Raw genomic sequence first — 19,392 nt, forward strand, 5'->3', positions numbered from 1 at the left:
ATATGTGTGTTTAATATGCTTAGATACCATATAATTCATGTAATTGGTATAACTATTAGGTGTTTGAATGAAAGTGTGTCGTGCTTCCTGTCAGTATTATCGTATGCTCTTGATTCAAAAGATGGCTTGATTGAAATCTGTGTAAAATGTTTCGTATTCTTATAATAGTAATAATGTCTAAACTGTGGCCTCTTGTTCTCTCTGCTAGTGCTGGAGAGCAAGTAGATCACAGATAACGCATGAGTTACGATGAGAAGACAATAGAGCCACCTCCTAAATTAAGCCAGTGTCTAATTGGTTAGATCTCTCCTAGGAGGTTGGACAAACATTTTGAGTTTAAAATCTTAGAATCGAACAAAGCTTTGAGCAGAAGAGAAAATGAAAAAGTAGATTCGAAAACCATCATGGAGAAGCCATGACGGAGAAACCAGACAGTAGTAACCATGTAGACGCGCAGAGATAAAAGAACCCAAATCAAGATCAGAAGAATGGGTTCAACAGCTTCATTCAAGTCATCTAACTACTCTCATCTCAATTTCCTTTCTTTTCTTAGTTTCCTTTCTTTTCCGTTGTGAGTCTCGGTTCTAAGTTAAGTTTTGCGGCAAGATTTCGGTCCATGTTTCTTCTGCAAAGCCAGCTTCAACAGGGGCTGCGTCCGAAACCGCGTACTCAATGAGTAGGTACTTATTTTCAATGAGTACTTACTTAACGAGCGCTAAAAGAGTAGGTACTTTATAGCCAAATCTCGTTGAGTATGAATGCGAACCGGACATCTGCCATGTTGACATTATCATGTGACCTACGACGCGTTATCACACGCGCAACAACTTAAAAGATTTGAACGACACGTTTAATTCATCTATCTGTAAATATTGATATTGATTAAACTTGCTCATTTTGAAGAAACTGCTGCCCATTTATTTTGTGAATACATTTAGGGTTGATTAAAGTTCTTATATTTAACCCTACTAATGTGACCCACCGTTTTATCCTTACAATATTATTTATTTTTATTACGAAATCCCAAAATGGTCATCTCTTGAATGTTGTTAATTTCTTTATTTTATATCCAAACATTTTTATCCACAAGCAAAAGTGGCTAACTGCTTTATGTTTTCCTCTTTTTCTTGTTGAATTTAACTCTCGTTTCATCCCTCAGGCCTATAAATATAGATTTTTTTAAATGCATTTTTAAATGTATTATAATGAATTATTTATGTACTAGGTAATTTTTTCCTGTGTAAAAAATCTCATATTATGTATGCAAACCCATGATATATATATATATATATATATATATATATATACACACACCTCATAACATCAGTAACTCAACAGCCCTACCTAGAACGGGTTTCCTCAGCGTTTGTAATGTCTGCACAAAGGGCAGCTGTGCAAAGATTTGCCTTTGGAGAAAACTGTTGATTTTATACTCAAAAAAATGTAAGTATCATTAATATTAAAAATTAATATTACCCCAGAATGAATTGCATTGATATCCCACCCCAAAACATACAATAATAACAACGATAAATGCTGACCAATACTTAATTATATTACTTTTTACTGAAAATAGTAGTAAAAAGTATATAGTGAACATTATCTACATTTGCATTCAAACAATTAAATAAAGCATTAATTAAATAATTATATTGTATTTACTGACAACAATGAGAAATATTAATAAATTAGTAAAAGAATGAATGAAAGTCACCATCACACAATAAACAAATGCATATACAAGTCAACACATGAAACAAAGCTTTATTCAAACTACAATCATGTATGTAGGCTGAAGGCGCTGAGGTTGTTGCGTGTTGTGTTGTGCTTCACAATCTGAGGCAATAAGGGCAGGTGGAGTGATGGAGGGACTCGTAAGGGCTGGTGGAGTGATGGAGGGACTCGTAAGGGCAGGTGGAGTGATGGAGGGTCTCACGAGGGCTGGTGGAGTGATGGAGGGTCTCGTAAGGGCAGGTGGAGTGATGGAGGGACTCGTAAGGGCAGGTGGAGTGATGGAGGGTCTCACGAGGGCTGGTGGAGTGATGGAGGGTCTCGTAAGGACAGGTGGAGTGATGGAGGGTCTCGTAAGGGCTGGTGGAGTGATGGAGGGACTCGTAAGGGCTGGTCTCGTAAGGGCAGGTGGAGTGATGGAGGGACTCGTAAGGGCTGGTGGAGTGATGGAGGGTCTCGTAAGGGCTGGTGGAGTGATGGAGGGACTCGTAAGGGCTGGTGGAGTGATGGAGGGTCTCGTAAGGACAGGTGGAGTGATGGAGGGTCTCGTAAGGGCTGGTGGAGTGATGGAGGGACTCGTAAGGGCTGGTGGAGTGATGGAGGGTCTCGTAAGGGCAGGTGGAGTGATGGAGGGTCTCACGAGGGCTGGTGGAGTGATGGAGGGTCTCGTAAGGGCAGGTGGAGTGATGGAGGGACTCGTAAGGGCAGGTGGAGTGATGGAGGGTCTCACGAGGGCTGGTGGAGTGATGGAGGGTCTCGTAAGGACAGGTGGAGTGATGGAGGGTCTCGTAAGGGCAGGTGGAGTGATGGAGGGACTCGTAAGGGCTGGTGGAGTGATGGAGGGTCTCGTAAGGGCTGGTGGAGTGATGGAGGGACTCGTAAGGGCTGGTGGAGTGATGGAGGGTCTCGTAAGGGCTGGTCTCGTAAGGGCTGGTGGAGTGATGGAGGGACTCGTAAGGGCTGGTGGAGTGATGGAGGGTCTCGTAAGGACAGGTGGAGTGATGGAGGGTCTCGTAAGGGCTGGTGGAGTGATGGAGGGTCTCGTAAGGGCTGGTGGAGTGATGGAGGGACTCGTAAGGGCTGGTGGAGTGATGGAGGGTCTCGTAAGGGCTGGTCTCGTAAGGGCTGGTGGAGTGATGGAGGGACTCGTAAGGGCTGGTGGAGTGATGGAGGGACTCGTAAGGGCTGGTGGAGTGATGGAGGGTCTCGTAAGGGCTGGTCTCGTAAGGGCTGGTGGAGTGATGGAGGGACTCGTAAGGGCTGGTCTCGTAAGGGCAGGTGGAGTGATGGAGGGTCTCGTAAGGGCTGGTCTCGTAAGGGCTGGTGGAGTGATGGAGGGACTCGTAAGGGCTGGTCTCGTAAGGGCTGGTGGAGTGATGGAGGGTCTCGTAAGGGCTGGTGGAGTGATGGAGGGTCTCGTAAGGGCTGGTGGAGTGATGGAGGGTCTCGTAAGGGCTGGTCTCGTAAGGGCAGGTGGAGTGATGGAGGGTCTCGTAAGGGCTGGTCTCGTAAGGGCTGGTGGAGTGAATGGAGGGACTCGTAAGGGCTGGTCTCGTAAGGGCAGGTGGAGTGATGGAGGGTCTCGTAAGGGCTGGTCTCGTAAGGGCTGGTGGAGTGATGGAGGGACTCGTAAGGGCTGGTCTCGTAAGGGCTGGTGGAGTGATGGAGGGACTCGTAAGGGCTGGTCTCGTAAGGGCAGGTGGAGTGATGGAGGGTCTCGTAAGGGCAGGTGGAGTGATGGAGGGACTCATGGCACCATCTCCAGGATTCAGCTCTGGGCTCTTCATCCTCAGCACTCACACCAGCCTGCTGACATTTCAGATTCTACAAAATGCACAAACATAACACAAAATCAGTCATTTTAACCACACAATGTCATATGATTTCATTATTTAGAAGACAAAACCACTTTTTTTCACAAACGCCACCATCATCTTCCCTTGCAGGTCCTGCTCCACCACAGAAGTTGTGCAGCTAATGCACAGAAATCAAGAATCAGAAAAGTGCTGTAATAGCTCTGTTTGAAATTACAATAATTAGTTATTGTTATTAATTTCTGTGGGATACTCACTCAAAGCCTTTGATGGCAGCATTCAGCTTCATGAGCCACTCTCCACCGGATAAAAACACATCTGTTCATCTGACCCTGTAACATCCAGACAAGATTCACATTACCTCTGTGATTTATGAGCTTGTTTTAACTTTTTATCCAACATAAAAGTTCCTCAATTTATCAACAGTACTAATGGACAAATAAAATAGATAACTTATGTTTAGTTACTTTATAGATGTGTTCTACATAATAGCACACACATTCATCACTCACATGTCTATTTCATGTTGTGATGTGCTCTTCTGCAATACTTACTGAAGATTTTCCTGTCAGAAGTAAATAGACATTTAAAATAAGCATCTTTAAGATGTATATGGTTTATGCAAATCCACTTTAGAGACGTAACTTACGTGTCCTTACTAGAGCTCGCCTGTTAGCTAACGTTATACATAATAAAACGTGTTTTTACAGCAAAATCACAGCTATACTACACTGTGTAACGTCTTTACACCTTCAACAATTCAACAGTTTACTCTACAGTAGTTCAACACATGCAATTTTAACACAAGGACCCGTGTTAACTCACATTTGAAAGCACCCGCGTCGCTGATCTCTGCGATGTTTGATAATGACGTATCCTCTCGCGTGGCCTCCTGGGATAGAAAAGTATTCATCTTCGAGCTCTTCAAAATCTGGGTTGAAGCAGTAAGCCATCCGGGAACTTCTCGCCTACTCTTTTATGAGTACTGAGGTTTCGGACATACTACTCCGTTCACGTACTGTTTTCCCCTACTATATAGTAGGAAAGTAGGAATATTCGGACGCACTATAAGTATATGTACGCCCGAATCTCGCGATAATTAGTACGTCACTCTGGTAATTCTCGCCTACTCTTTTATGGATACTAAGGATTCGGACATACTTATTCGCTCGCCTACTGCTTTTTCCATACTATATAGTAGGGAAGTATGCGGTTTCGGACGCAGCCAAAGACTTTCCATCCATCCGCCAGCACACCACGTGATTGGCTGCCCCAGACCCAGGCACGAGGAGACCAGCCAACGAACTCGGGAAACCCCTTTTATGCAGACAAAGGGAATCCCCAAAGCAAAGACAAGCAAGTACTGCCTCCAGACTCTTAAGCTGAACTGGAGCATTGATATAGATTTAATAACCTGCCTAAAATGATACAAGGGTTAAATTAATGCTTGATGGTTCGTTCAGGTTATGTCTTATAAGTGCATATAGAAACTTGGGATTGCATCATCTCACTCTTAAAACTCATTCTTTCCTCACTCTCTCTTTCTTTCTGCAACTCGTATGAATGTGTGTGTGTGTGTGTGTGTGTGTTTGTGTTAAATATTAGTTTGTGTTAGAATAATCAATAAAGTCTTGTTTGTATTTTAAAGAGAAGTGTTACTTGTGTTATGTGCTTACGAATTTAATGTCTTAAACTGCTGATCTAAGTTACCTTCTTAATAAAGACAGTGTCTAATTGGTCAGAACTGATCCAGGAGGCTGGGCGGACATTTGAGTTTAAAATCTTAACCAGGGTTCCCGCGGGGTCTTAAAAAGTCTTAAATTCTGAACTTTAAATTTAAGGCCTTAAAACGTCTTAAAAACAGCCAGATTTTCATCCGCGGTCTTAAATTTCATTTAGTCAGGTCTTAAAAAAGATTTTACCCTCGTTCATTTCCAGAAACGCTGGCCGCAGAAAGTTATTACAAAGTAGCAAAAAAGTATCTAGGTCGCTCGCCAAGAGGCAGTTCACATATTGCGTCTTTTTCGCGCTCAAGTTCATTCAAATGTAGGCGCGCGGTAAGCGCGCTTATAATTGAAGCGACGCGCTCGTTTTTTTCCAGGCACAGCAACATGAAAAAAGACATGAAGGATGCGGGTGCACCCAAACACTACGGGTGTTTTTCTCTTCTCCGTAAATAAATCTTGTAACAGAGCTACAGCAAGTGTTTTTCGCCGGTGGAAATCCATTAGCCACTAAAACTTTTTGGTTATTGTGGAGAGCGCAGTGCATGGTTGCATAGCAACGACAGACGCCACGGGGAAATCGGACCGAATTTTACTATTAATAATAAAAGATAAGCTAAACTGTATTGTAAATGTCAGTAAATCATTTTTTATAAAAAGAATGAGTCAAAAAAGATAAATTAAAGTCTGAAATATGTGAGGTTTATCTTTTTATAAAAACCTTTTTTGTCAATTTTTTTTTAACTTGTACATGTTAGTATTTAACATGTTGCAAGACACTTATAAAATCTGGCTATCATTTTTAATCGTATTATTTTAATGTTTATGTTAGTGTGTATTGATGCTAATTTTATTTGTTATTTGCTGGTTTTCGACATAAAACTTGGTGAATTGATTTCATTGTGTAGTATTAGTACTTTTGAACAGGATTCTGTGATAACAGTGGTAATTTTTGGCACTATAATAATTAAATGAAATGTTCATGCCATTTCATCTCTAGTTATGATCAACTATGATCAACTAAAATCAACTAATTTTCTATAAAAAAATTATATCTGATTCTGTTCTTTTCTCTGACACGCGTTGTTGGGTCTGGAAGGTTACTAATGTGATTGCTTTATCTTTAAATTAAATTAATGCTTTTTCAATTACTGAATTCATTGAAATAAAATGAATTCTTTGATTTGAATATTTTTTTGGCAATGCGTCGTGTAGGTCTTAAATTTCAATCTTTATGGTCTTAAAATGTCTTAAAAAGGTCTTAAATTTGACTAACTGAAACCTGCAGGAACCCTGTTAACACCAGAACAAAAATGCAGCGGGAGATGAAGAGAAACCGGACAGACTAGTAACCATGTAGACGCCTGGTGTTTCACTATAGTTTGGATATTTATATATTGCAGAGCTGATAGTTACAGCCAGTTCAAATGAACCGCGAACGAGTCATTTGCTCGGTTGTAATAAGTGATTCTTTCGAATTCCCTATAAATTAATTAACAATTCCTTTGAGCTAAATTGACCTGTTAGAATCACTAAAATTACTAAATTATCTTACACCAGTTATTTGACAAGGGCAATCTGAAATCATTTCAGTTATTAAAACAGCAATTTAATTTACACAATTAATGATTTCTACATTTTCTGGAATCACTTTTAAAGGATGATAGAATACGTTTTGATCTTTCTGATCTAGAAAAACAATTGCATTCTTCAATTTCCCTCAAAAGGAAGATTTCTGTTTTTTATAATATGTTATCTAATGTCGGGCCTTCCTCCTTTCACCCTCTGAAATCGATATGGGAAAAAGACTTTGAGACAAATTTCAGTGATGAGGCGTGGCAATCGATCTGCACCGGTGTCTTTTTTAGAGGGGCTTCAATATTGAATCACGAGCAAAACTTTAAGTTCATTTACAGGACTTATTTAACACTGGTTCGTCTCCATAAGATTTTTCCTAATGTTTCACAATTTTGTTTCAAGTGTAAGTCTAATATTGGCACAGTGATGCATATGTTTTGGAGCTGTGACATGATCAAGGTGTACTGGAAAGAAATACATAAAATTGTTCAGAGGATTACTGGTAAATCTTTTGCTCTATCCCCGAGTATCTATCTCCTGTATTATAAAGCGGACTTACACCTCAACCATGATCTAGAATGTGTTTTACGTCTTTGTACCTACTTAGCGAGAAAATGTATAGCCTACTCCTGTTGTGGTCCACTCCTCATGTCCCTTCTGTTAATATATGGATGAATCAAATTGCTATTTCTGGCGTATTTGATCCCCTCTTTGGAACTTTCTTGAGAATGAATGTTGAATGTCTTTATTTCTTCACTCTTGTTTTTTGCTATTACCCTTCACCCGATACTTTAACTACCAGTTGATGGATGATTGTATCTGCTGTCATGAGACACCTGTACCACGGTTTTGATATTGTAAAAATACAAAAACAATTATTTAATACAAAAAATATATATATATTTTATTACAAACAGGAGATAAAGATAAAAAATAAAATAAAATAAAAAAGTATAATGTTCAGATAGGTTATGGTTATTGAAATGTGTAATGGAAATCTTAGTCATTTAGGCGGAATATAAATACAACAAAAGCTGCAGAGGGAGATATTTTCTTTTACAGAAATCGATTTTTAAAGACTTCAACAAACGGCTGGTAGGGACTACAACGAGCTTCTTCTCGGGTTGGTGACATCACAAACCCTAAAGTTCAGTAGCCCCGCCCACTAATTCAAGCAAGAGAAGTAGTAGTAGGTAAATAACAGACGTGACGCTAACACTGGAACGAGCAACTAAGTGCTAAACATGTCTTTGAAGATTTGCAGAGCCTAAAATTAAAAAAATTATGATGTGCCTTCTATATTGTATCCGACAGGAACGGCGCAACACACTTGTAAGAAATACATTTTAAAAAGCTACAATTTGAGACCAGAAATGCATCACATAACTGTAAGGGTTAAAAAACGGACTATGCGCTTGTTTGTAAGAAACTTAGGGAATTATGAAATATTTTCTCTATCCAATATGACTGTCACGTCACGTGACAAAAGAATGAAGGACTCTGACCCGAAGCCGAAGACTCGAGAGGCGAACTAATAATTTCTGTTTCCAGTACAGAACCTATACATTTTTTTTATTTTTATGCCATACATTTTTGGAATTTTTTCATTAATCATATTCCTGCTGATGTAAAGCGGAGTCATTTGTAGCAGGTACAGCAGTCTGGGAAGGATGTTCATTTTAACTGACCCTTTTCGACCCAGATGATATAGCTAGATCCATCCACCAACCTGTCCACATCTTCCTTGATTTCTTTTTACCACAGAGGTGACGTTAAGATGTAATAGCCTATCTAAGTTTGCAGGGACATGAATTCCCAAATAACAGAACCCTCCAGCTGATCACCTAAATGGGAAACTGGCCAAGGCATAATATTTCAAAATGCACCAAAGGGAAATGCACCAAGACATTACATGAAGTTTTAGAATAGGATTTCATATGTTAAGAAGAGAGTGTGCTATATAATAAAAAAATAAATATAGTGATGCTGTATCATACTTTAATACGTTCATTCAATCATATGTTTATTCAAGTAATCATACAATATTTATCAATGGTAACATGCTTCAATGCATGCTGGATATTGTGATAGGAACTGCATCTGCCATCATTAAGGTCACCAAACGAGACATCTTTCTGGTTTCTTTATTTGTACAGCAGGCCCATATATCTACACACCCTGTAACAGAAGGTGTAAGATAGCATCGTCATTTATGTGAGGTTGCCTTTTATGGCCGTATACTTCGTCTCAGAAGCTGTTACTTTTACTGGGATTTGCATAGCCAGTTCTCTGAACATTCAGTTATCACTTCTCAAACACTCTCACCTCCATTTGCACCTTATCATCAGGCTCTAGTCAGGTGGCATATGCAAGATACAAAAATACAACGGGTCTTATCTATGGATGCGGTGATCCGATACTCTGTATCATAATGGTGCCTGAATCATGATCATACATTCGCTGGCCAGAGGAGAACTGGCCCCCAGACTGAGCCTGGTTTCTCCCAAGGTTTTTTTCTCTATTCTGTTACCTGATGGAGTTTTGGTTCCTTGCCACTGTCGCACCTGGCTTGATTAGATGGGGACATTTAGTGATGTTACGACTGACACCGACGCTCCGAAGCTTGCTTCAAACTCGAGCGGTCCTTGCAATGAACCACTGCTTCGGAGCTTGTATCATTACGTCACTAGTCACGTGAAAATGACTTCTGAAGCAAACACACTGGTTCACTCCTGTAGTGAACCACCTGACTGCTTTGACAGCCCAATCCAGTGTTGACAGGTTTGAAACCTGGCAGCTGTATTTCTTATAAAAGCAAAGCAATATCCTCATTTATACCAGCTTTCTAAACTGTTTTTGTGTACTCCTGCATCATCTGTTCCATGCGAGAGGATATTCTCTAAAGCTGGTGAAATTGTTTAAAAAAAAAAAGAAATCGCCTTTCACCAAAGACTGTGGAGAAAATAATATTTCTGAATAAAAACCATACCATTTAATGAACACTTTGTTTAAGCCTTCTGCATGTACCCAAAGCACACCCTCTGGCAAAAAATTTTTTTTTTATTATTATTATTAATCAGAGAACATATGAACATAAAAACATGCATCAAAGACAGAAACTTCAAAAACCCTCTGCTACATTATACAAGTACAACCAGTTACACAAGCACATCCTTTTCAACATACAAAAATATCAGTCTCACCAGTTAATAAGTTATAGAGTTCTGCTTCCCACAGCTAAACAAGATAAAGCTTTCACACATGATACTGCGCTGCTAAAAAAAACTATAGAAACCATTACAGAAATTCTATTGGATTTAATGGTTTTCATGGGAATTTTATTGGTTGTAATGGGAATTATAGTGGTCTCTGTGGGTCTACTGATATGTGTTGGGTTCTATTGGTGGGGGCATTAAATCCTAATGGAATATGTCCCAAACACACTACAAAAAAGAATTATGTAGTGGTTTAAATGGTAAAAGCCAATGGTTCCTATTGGTATTTTAATAGAAACCATTAGAATTTCTGTGATGGTTTTCAACTTTTTTTAAGCTGGTCTGATCTTCTGTCCTTGTCTAAAGAAATAATTACACACACACATCATGCTTTAATGTTTTATTATCAAGGTGAACACATGAAATTCATCAGTATCTGTAAAATTCACCTACATAAATGAGTTTCACAGCACTAACACTGTTTCAGCTTTGATCGCCTTGGTAAACACTAGGGCTGCCCCCGACTAAAGATATTCCTAGTCGACTAACACTCCTGCATTTTAGCGATTAGTCGAATAATCGTTCATTTATGATATTAATATAAAAACTTGCGTATATACAAGGAAAGGTATAGTCCAAGTTGAAGTTTAACACTTCCATATGACAGAAAATGCTAAAGCATGATATTAGCGCGTTCAAAATGAAAATGAAGCGCTTAAAACAGAATAGTAAAGCGTTTAAAGTATACAGCGCTTACGGACACAAAAATCAGTGGCCGGAACGTTATAGGCTAATTATAGCCTAACATAAAAACAGCAATCCGACTGCTTGTGCATTTTAATAATTTATTATCAAAAATACAAACTGTAACAGTTACATGTCAAACAAACAAACAAAAAAACAGTTTTGAATAAAATTAAATTCGTTCTTTAAAATAAATTAAATAAACTTATTAGTAACTTAGACCTAGTACAAAACAAGGCAAAAAAACAAACAAATAAATACTGTAGCAAAAACGCTGTTTGGTATATAAATACAGTGGAAAATTTGCACAACGCCAAAACTTAGAATAAAAAAGAAGGCGGCAAACAAATCAACAGCCTAAGTATTTGATTAAATTGTTTAGAACAACTATATTTAAGACAAAATGTGGAACGAATAATTTAAAGAACACTAATACAAATCAAAAATATCAGAGCACAGCCGCAAACTGCCATTAAGACGACGGATGAGTCTTGACCTAAAACAACAAATTGCAAACATCAGACAAATTTTTCTTACAGAATAAAAAACAACTTCTGCATTATATAAAAACGAATAAATAAAAATAATATGTATTTATTTATTTGTATAGCCTACCCGTTATAAAAATAGGCCTACCCGTTTTTTTTTTAATATAGCCTAACGGATAGCAAACAGAAACACTACAAAAAGGAAATTAAGCATTCTTACCTAAGCTTTCAATTCGATTTTATTTTTTTCATATTATGTGAGAGGAACACCAGCTTGTCCACATTGTTGAAGAAGGGAGCTTCTCGACTTGTTCACAATGAAGCCGGCCTTTGAAAAGATGCGCTCTAATGGAAGCTGCTTTAGCGAGCTTTGGATATCGATGTTAATTTTTTTGCCACCGGTCCCGAATCAACCTTTGTTTAATCTGCCAAGTACATTTTTAGTTCATCCTTCATCAGATCTCGTTGATCTCTCGTTGCTTTGATGTCATGTCATACACTGACTGCGCAGTGCAATTAGAGTGCCCTGATTGCGTAATTTTTTCACGTGATTTTTTTTTGCGACCAACCGACTAATGAAAATGTATTCGACCAAGCCCTCTTCATATCGACTAACGTTTAGTCGACTATTTGGGGGCAGCCCTAGTAAACACGTAATAAACGGGGCGTTAACATAAGCCTACTTGCATTTTATGTTTGTCAGCTTTGTTGCATTACATTTACTTCACCAGGAGATGGTGCTGCAATTTCTATCTGAATGAAGCTTCGAGTAATGAACCATTTTCGACACAATTGTATCAGAAAACAATAATGCTTCGAAACGCTTCATTTGGCCATCACTACGGGATATTTAATATTCAACAATATTATTGATCTGCCTGCATCGACACCATTATATGACACCACATATACTGAACTTAGCTGGACGATGACATCAGTTTTCTCCAGAGCTGCTGTATAAATGAATAAACTAAGGGGACATCTAAACGACAACGAACCAGCACAGGACTGCAAACACAGGGAGAATAAATAGGGAGCAAACAAGGCAGGTAACGAGGGAGGACAGATGGGGCAAATTAACCAATAATCAGGTAACAAGGTGGGCGGGGTTAGACAATGGACAGGAGAGCACATGGCACAAGGAAACACATGACAAGCCATGTGCTCACACAAAACATGACATGAACACGCAGCCAATGAGAACACTCATAAGTTATTTGTTGCGTAGTAACGTGTGTGTTCAAGTAAGCCGAATACGTGCAGATTCTGCGCAACACACTTTATTTAATATATCATGACCCACGAGTTGAGTAATTGTGCAGATTTGGCTTACACAAAATTCCCAAGCAAAGTGAGTAAACATATTAAGTAACACGCCAAATTGGCTAGTGATTTGACAGCGTTACCGACCACAGATGATTTTTACCCGCAGATGTTAACTTCAAACCCTGATTGTTACCATTGTTTGTCAAGTTTTGTATGCTAAATTTTTCATTCATCATGATTGGGTGTTTTTTTATTCGTTGTTCTCTTCAATAGTGCTGAACCAGCATATAATTATTATAACATATTATATTATTATTTACAGTAATTATTTTAATAATAATGGCATATTAAATTCTGATCTTATCTGTAAGAAATTCAGCTAAATATAAATTCTAGAACAAATTTTTCCACATGAAAAGCAAACAGTGTTATAATTTTTTTATTCTTGCATCTTAGTGTTTTTCACCGATAATAAACATTGAAATGCCATTTGGGACTGGACTGAGATCCAAGTTAGTCACCAAGGGAACATATTTGCCTCTTAAAGGGTACAAGCTGCAAAGGTACAGTATGGAAATGTACCTATATGGGGCAGCTGTGGCCTAATGGTGAGAGAGTCGGACTTGCAAACCGGGTTCGAGTCTCAGTACCGGCAGGACATGTAGGTGGGGGGAGTGAATGAACAGCGCTCTCTCGTCTTCATTACCCACAACTTAAAGGTCCACTGAAGTGCCTTGGTGAAATGCACAGCTTAGTTTGATGTGTTGACATAATTTCCACTGAAACAGGAAGATAAGGTGGGACATATTGAATGGCTCCTCTGCCTTTTCAAATAGCCAATAGCGTTTAGTTTACCTCACAGACTGCAATTCGTACTTGACAGCACAATGGAAGCAAATCCGAGCGCTGATGATATGTTGGATTTAAAAGTAGAGGTGTGAATAAATTCTAGCCATTTCATTCCTAACCAATATACAGTTGGGAATAAAAAACGGAATAAAACTCAAGCAACTGAACACACATCTCCAAACAGTAGCATAATTTTGTTTTAAAAAGTGGATGGGACAGGTGTGTGGGGTTAGGGGTGTGTGGGGGGGGGGAGGTTGCTATAGAGTGCTAAGATATCTGTACAATATGTGTACAATAACAATTTTCGGAAAAAAATAACATTACGATGTCCAGAAATCAATTTCAATAGTACATTGGGTTTAATTTGCCATGTAATGAGATCTACTGTACTAATATTTAGTGCCGTGAATTTTCACCTGAATAAATCCATAGATCTGCATTTGTAGCTTGTATGCTTTCATGGGCTAGTGGTTGAACTTTTGTCAAGCGTGTCAGAGGTTCTGGGTTCTAATCCGCACTCGTATAGTTTTTTCTCATCAAAACCGAATATGTTTATCAGTGGTTGTGTATCAAGCAGGGACACATTTGTGAGCAAATTTTGTTCTGAGATTTCAAAGGAACGAATAGAGTCTCTGCAAAAGCGATAGATTGAAGCGCGCACCTGAGTGAAGACTGTGCGCAAGCCACAAGAGACACTGTATTGTGTCAAAATGTGGTCGGGACAATGTTGACCCTGGCAAAAACCCATATTGCTCCGCTACGTGTCAACGATGCTCACTTTGGCCAGGTGGTATTTATAGCATAGCATAGCTTTAAACTCTAGAGAGCATTTGATTGGACAGAAGATGTGATGAGAAGCTGAAGTCCGTGGTGATGTCATAAAAATCCATGATCCATTTTATCTGTAAGTTTTGAATGCTTATATCCCCTAAGGCCCCGTCCACACTACTGCGTTTTCGTTTAGAAACGGATAATTAAAACCGAATACGATCTCCGTCCACACCAGCGTTTTAGCTGCGTATTAGAATTGATCTCCGTCCACATTAAAACGACTGAAAACGAGGATCACGTGACCATTCACCAACACTGGGCATGCGCGTGCCGGTGTAAACCTAGAGACTTTCAAACATAGACTGTAAAAAAATGCTTTCAAACATCAAAATATAATTTATTAATATGTATTTAATACCAAGATGGCCGCCGTGAGGCTTGCCTCAGTACAAGCAGTGTTCCTGTTTGTCATTTTAATATCTGCGTTACTTGTTTGTGAAGTGTCATGCTTAATCCAGTACACTCGATCGGAGCTCCTAAACCTCAGATACACTTCTCACAGTGATCTGGGTCCATCTACATCCTTGCTGGAGAAATTACAGGAATTAAACATATCAAGCCACTCAACACCATGGCTGCCGACCAAAAAAGGCCGTCGCTCAGGAACCTTTGCTAGGTTCAGGAGACGCCCTCACCGGCCACCGCTCCCAGCCCTTTTGCTGTCAAACGTTAGATCCCTCCGGCACAAAATGGATGAACTCCAACTTATGTTACAAAACAACAAAGACTACAGTGACTGCTCTGCCATCTGCCTGACAGAGACCTGGCTGGATCAATCAGTACCTGACCGAGCGGTAACACTTTCAGGTTTCACATTACACCGTGCCGATAGATCACCCAAACTATCACACAAGTCTAAAGGTGGTGGTATTTGCATAATGATCAATGAACGCTGGTGTACAAATTCTACAGAACTCACCCATGTATGCTCACCTCACCTGGAATACCTCACTGTCAAATGCAGACCATCATTTCTTCCACGGGAGTTCACGTCAGTAATCATGATCTGTGTGTACATTCCACCTGAGGCTAACGCTATCACCACCATAGCCGAGTTAGCCAACTACGTCTCCTCAGTGGAAAATATACACTCGGACGCAGCAGTCATTGTCCTCGGGGACTTTAACCAGACTAATCTGTCGTCTGAACTCCCTGGCTACCATCAGCAGGTAGCCTGCCCCAGCAGAGGGGCCAACACGCTGGACCACTGCTATATTGCCATCAAAGAGGCTTACCGTGCTTTCCCGAGGGCTCCGCTGGGCAGGTCCGACCATGCAATGCTGCTGCTAATTCCACAATACAGACAAAAAGTTAAATCCTCCAAGTCACCATCAAAATTTGTCCGGTGCTGGTCCCCTGAGGCCATCGAAAAACTTTGTGGTTGTTTCGCGTGCACAGACTGGGAAGTTTTCCATGCTGCAGGCGATCTCCATGACGTCACCGACACAATTACGTCATATGTCAATTACTGTGTGGACCTGTGCATACCAATCAAAAAATTCAAATACTACAATAACAACAAACCGTGGTTTAACAAAGACATTAAACAGTTAAGAAAGGAGAAAAATGCAGCTCATCTATCAGGAAACAAAGAACAATATATGGCTTCCAAATACAAACTGAGATCTGCAATAAGAAGAGCCAAATCCAACTATGCTACTAAACTAGAAGAACAAATCACCACTAATGATACACGTTTTATCTGGAAAAAACTTAAAAACATGACAAATTACAAACAGAAACCCACCCCCATACCTGACGGCGATAATCAGCTTTCTGAAACACTCAACTTCTTTTATGGGAGGTTTGAGCAGGTATCGGCTAAACCACCATCTCCCCCTGATCCCCTTCCCTCCCCCCCCCTTTACCATTTACGAGGAGGAGGTGGGGAGCACCTTCAGGGGACTTAAGAGGAATAAAGCCCCCGGCCCTGACAACATCAGCCCCACCGTTCTCCACCACTGCGCTGCAGAACTGGCTGAGGTCTTCGCCGATATTTTCAATACCTCCCTCTGTCAAAACTTAGTACCCAAGTGCTTCAAAGAATCCATTATCATCCCGGTTCCCAAGACCAAGAAGACCATCTCCTGCCTCAATGATTACAGGCCTATTGCCTTGACATCAGCAGTCATGAAATCATTTGAGCGCATCATACTCAATCACCTAAAAACCGTCACCACCCCCCTCATGGACCCATTCCAATTTGCATACAGAGCAGGGTTCCCGCGGGTCCTTAAAAAGTCTTAAAATGTCTTAAATTCTGAACTTTAAATTTAAGGCCTTAAAACGTCTTAAAAACAGCCAGATTTTCATCCGCGGTCTTAAATTTCATTTAGTCAGGTCTTAAATTTTTTTTACCCTCGTTCATTTCCAGAAACGCTGGCCGCAGAAAGTTATTACAAAGTAGCAAAAAAGTATCGAAGTTGCTCGCCAAGAGGCAGTTCACATATCGCGTCTTTTTCGCGCTCAAGTTCATTCAAATGTAGGCGAGCGGTAAGCGCGCTTATAACTGAAGCGACGCACTCGCTTTTTTCCAGGCGCAGCAACAGGAAAAAAGACATGAAGGATGCGGGTGCACCCAAACACTACGGGTGTTTTTCTCTTCTCCGTAAATAAATCTTGTAACAGAGCTACAGCAAGCGCTTTTCGCCGGTGGAAATCCATTAGCCACTAAAACTTTTTTGTCATTGTGGAGTTGCATAGCAACGACAGACGCCACGGGAAAATCGGACCGAATTTTACTATTAATAATAAAAGATAAGCTAAAGTGTATTGTAAATGTCACTAAATCATTTTTTATAAAAAGAATGAGTCAAACAAGATAAATTAAAGTCTGAAATATGTGAGGTTTATCTTTTTATAAAAACCTTTTTTTTGTCAACTTTATTTGAACTTGTACATGTTAGTATATAACATGTTGCAAGACACATAAAATCTGGCTATCATTTTTAATCGTATTATTTTAATGTTTATGTTAGTGCGTATTGATGCTAATTTTATTTGTTATTTGCTGTTTTTCTACATAAAACTTGGTGAATTGATTTCATTGTGTAGTATTAGTACTTTTTGAACAGGATTCTGTGATAACAGTGATAATTTTTGGCACTATAATAATTAAATGAAATGTTCATGCCATTTCATCTCTAGTTATGATCAACTAAAATCAACTAATAATTATGTGTTTTTACAGTAGGCCTATAATATGCAAAGTACAATTTTCTATAAAAAAATTATATCTGATTCTGTTCTTTTCTCTGACACGCGTTGTTGGGTCTGGAAGGTTACTAATGTGATTGCTTTATCTGTAAATTAAGTTAATGCTTTTTCAATTACTGAATTCATTGAAATAAAATGAATTCTTTGATTTGAATATTTTTTGGCAATGCGTCGTGTAGGTCTTAAATTTCAATCTTTATGGTCTTAAAATGTCTTAAAAAAGTCTTAAATTTGACTAACTGAAACCTGCAGGAACCCTGCAGAGCCAACAGGTCAGTTGAGGACACCGTCAACTTAGCAATTCATCACATACTGAACCACCTTGAGTCCGCAAATACATATGCCCGCATCCTGTTTATGGATTTCAGTTCTGCATTCAATACAATAAACCCGGTCAAACTGTTTAATATATTACTGGACATGAATATCGACCCATGCATCTGTCACTGGATTCAGTTTTCTCTGGAACAGGCAACAGAAGGTAAAGATTAACAATTATACATCCTCTCCTCTGTTCCTCAGTACAGGCGCACCCCAAGGTTGTGTTCTCTCACCCTGGCTATTCTCTCTCTACACAAACCAGCTCACATCACACCATAGTTCTGTCAGCCTATACAAATATGCGGACGATACAACCATCATAGGATTCATCACCAACAATCAAGAAACCGAATACCGTGCACAGATCAACCAAGCAGTGACCTGGTGTACAGACCATGATCTCCTACTCAATACATCAAAAACAAAAGAACTCATCGTCGACCTAAGACGTCAGCCATCCCCCAAAACTCCTGTGCTCATTGAAGGTGAACCCATCTCTATTACTGATACATACAAATTCCTTGGGACCCATATCAGCAACAACTTCAAATGGAAAATCAACACAGATCATATCTACAAAAAAGCCCAGCAAAGACTTTTCCATCTCCGACAGCTCAAGAAATTCAGAGTAAGGTTTCATCTCCTGCTCCGCTTCTACATGGCCATCGTTGAAAGCATCCTCACCACATCCATCACAGTTTGGTTTGGCAGTCTTGACACACTTTCCCGGAAGAAATTACAGCGCATCATAAACAGAGCATCCAAAGTCACTGGTTCACCCCTACCATCCCTTGAATCACTCTACCACAAACGGACACTACGCAGAGCCCACAAGATAATTTCTGATATCACCCACCCTGCACACTACGCCTTCCAGCTACTGCCCTCTGGGAGGCGTTACAGGACAATCGCCTCCAGAACAACTCGCTTCAAAAACAGTTTCATCCCAATTGCTATAAACATTTTGAACTCTGAAGGCTGAGGACTGTGGATTAAGCATGACCCCTTATGTATTATTATGTATCTATGTGTTTGTCTGTATTTTTTATGTATGTTATTTTATTTTATATGTTTATTGTTTGTTTAATGTAATGCTGGAACCTGTACCAAAGAGCTGTACTGAAAACAAATTCCACCAGCTTGGCTGTGTGGTCATTAAAATCAAAATCAAATCAATCATTTGTGTCAAAATGACATATAAACATCTTTTCCTATTCTATTTTGCCTGGAAACGCTTCCAACACGCTTGCGTGTCGCATGAAAAATAGGCGTCGGTTCTATTTCTGGCATACATGTGTTTTCCGTGCGAGCCGCGCCTGAGATGCGGCAGTTTCTTACTGTAAGAAACAGTACCAGACAGTATACTCCACCCGCTGGAACAGAATATTACCTGTGTATACTCCATGACTGATGACACCCAATCATAGAGCCGAGCGTGAGCTTCTGCGTCATCGTTTCTAAACTTCTCCGTTTTGGGTCTCCGTTTTTGCCGTTTTAGTGTGGACGGGAGGTGCAAACGTAGCAAAAGGTCTCCGTTTTTAAACGAAAACGCAGTAGTGTGGACGGGGCCTAAATGCGAATTTTGTCATTGGTTTGGAACACACCAGCTTATTCA

The 19,392-nt window shown here is 39.7% G+C and overlaps 1 long non-coding RNA gene across 1 annotated transcript; it reads right to left on the bottom strand.

Moving 5' to 3' along the window:
* Positions 1–3,202: 3,202 nt before the first annotated feature.
* LOC309496169 lies at positions 3,203–4,762 on the bottom strand. The gene is made up of 3 exons (XR_014205027.1): positions 4,371–4,762; positions 3,803–3,877; positions 3,203–3,555 (listed from the first exon to the last, which is right to left on the bottom strand). It is a non-coding gene; the product is annotated as an uncharacterized lncRNA (long non-coding RNA).
* Between the last annotated feature and the right edge of the window lie 14,630 nt (positions 4,763–19,392).

This window comes from Leuciscus leuciscus, assembly GCF_965113295.1.
Source record: "Leuciscus leuciscus genome assembly, chromosome: 4".
Lineage (NCBI taxonomy): Eukaryota > Metazoa > Chordata > Actinopteri > Cypriniformes > Leuciscidae > Leuciscus > Leuciscus leuciscus.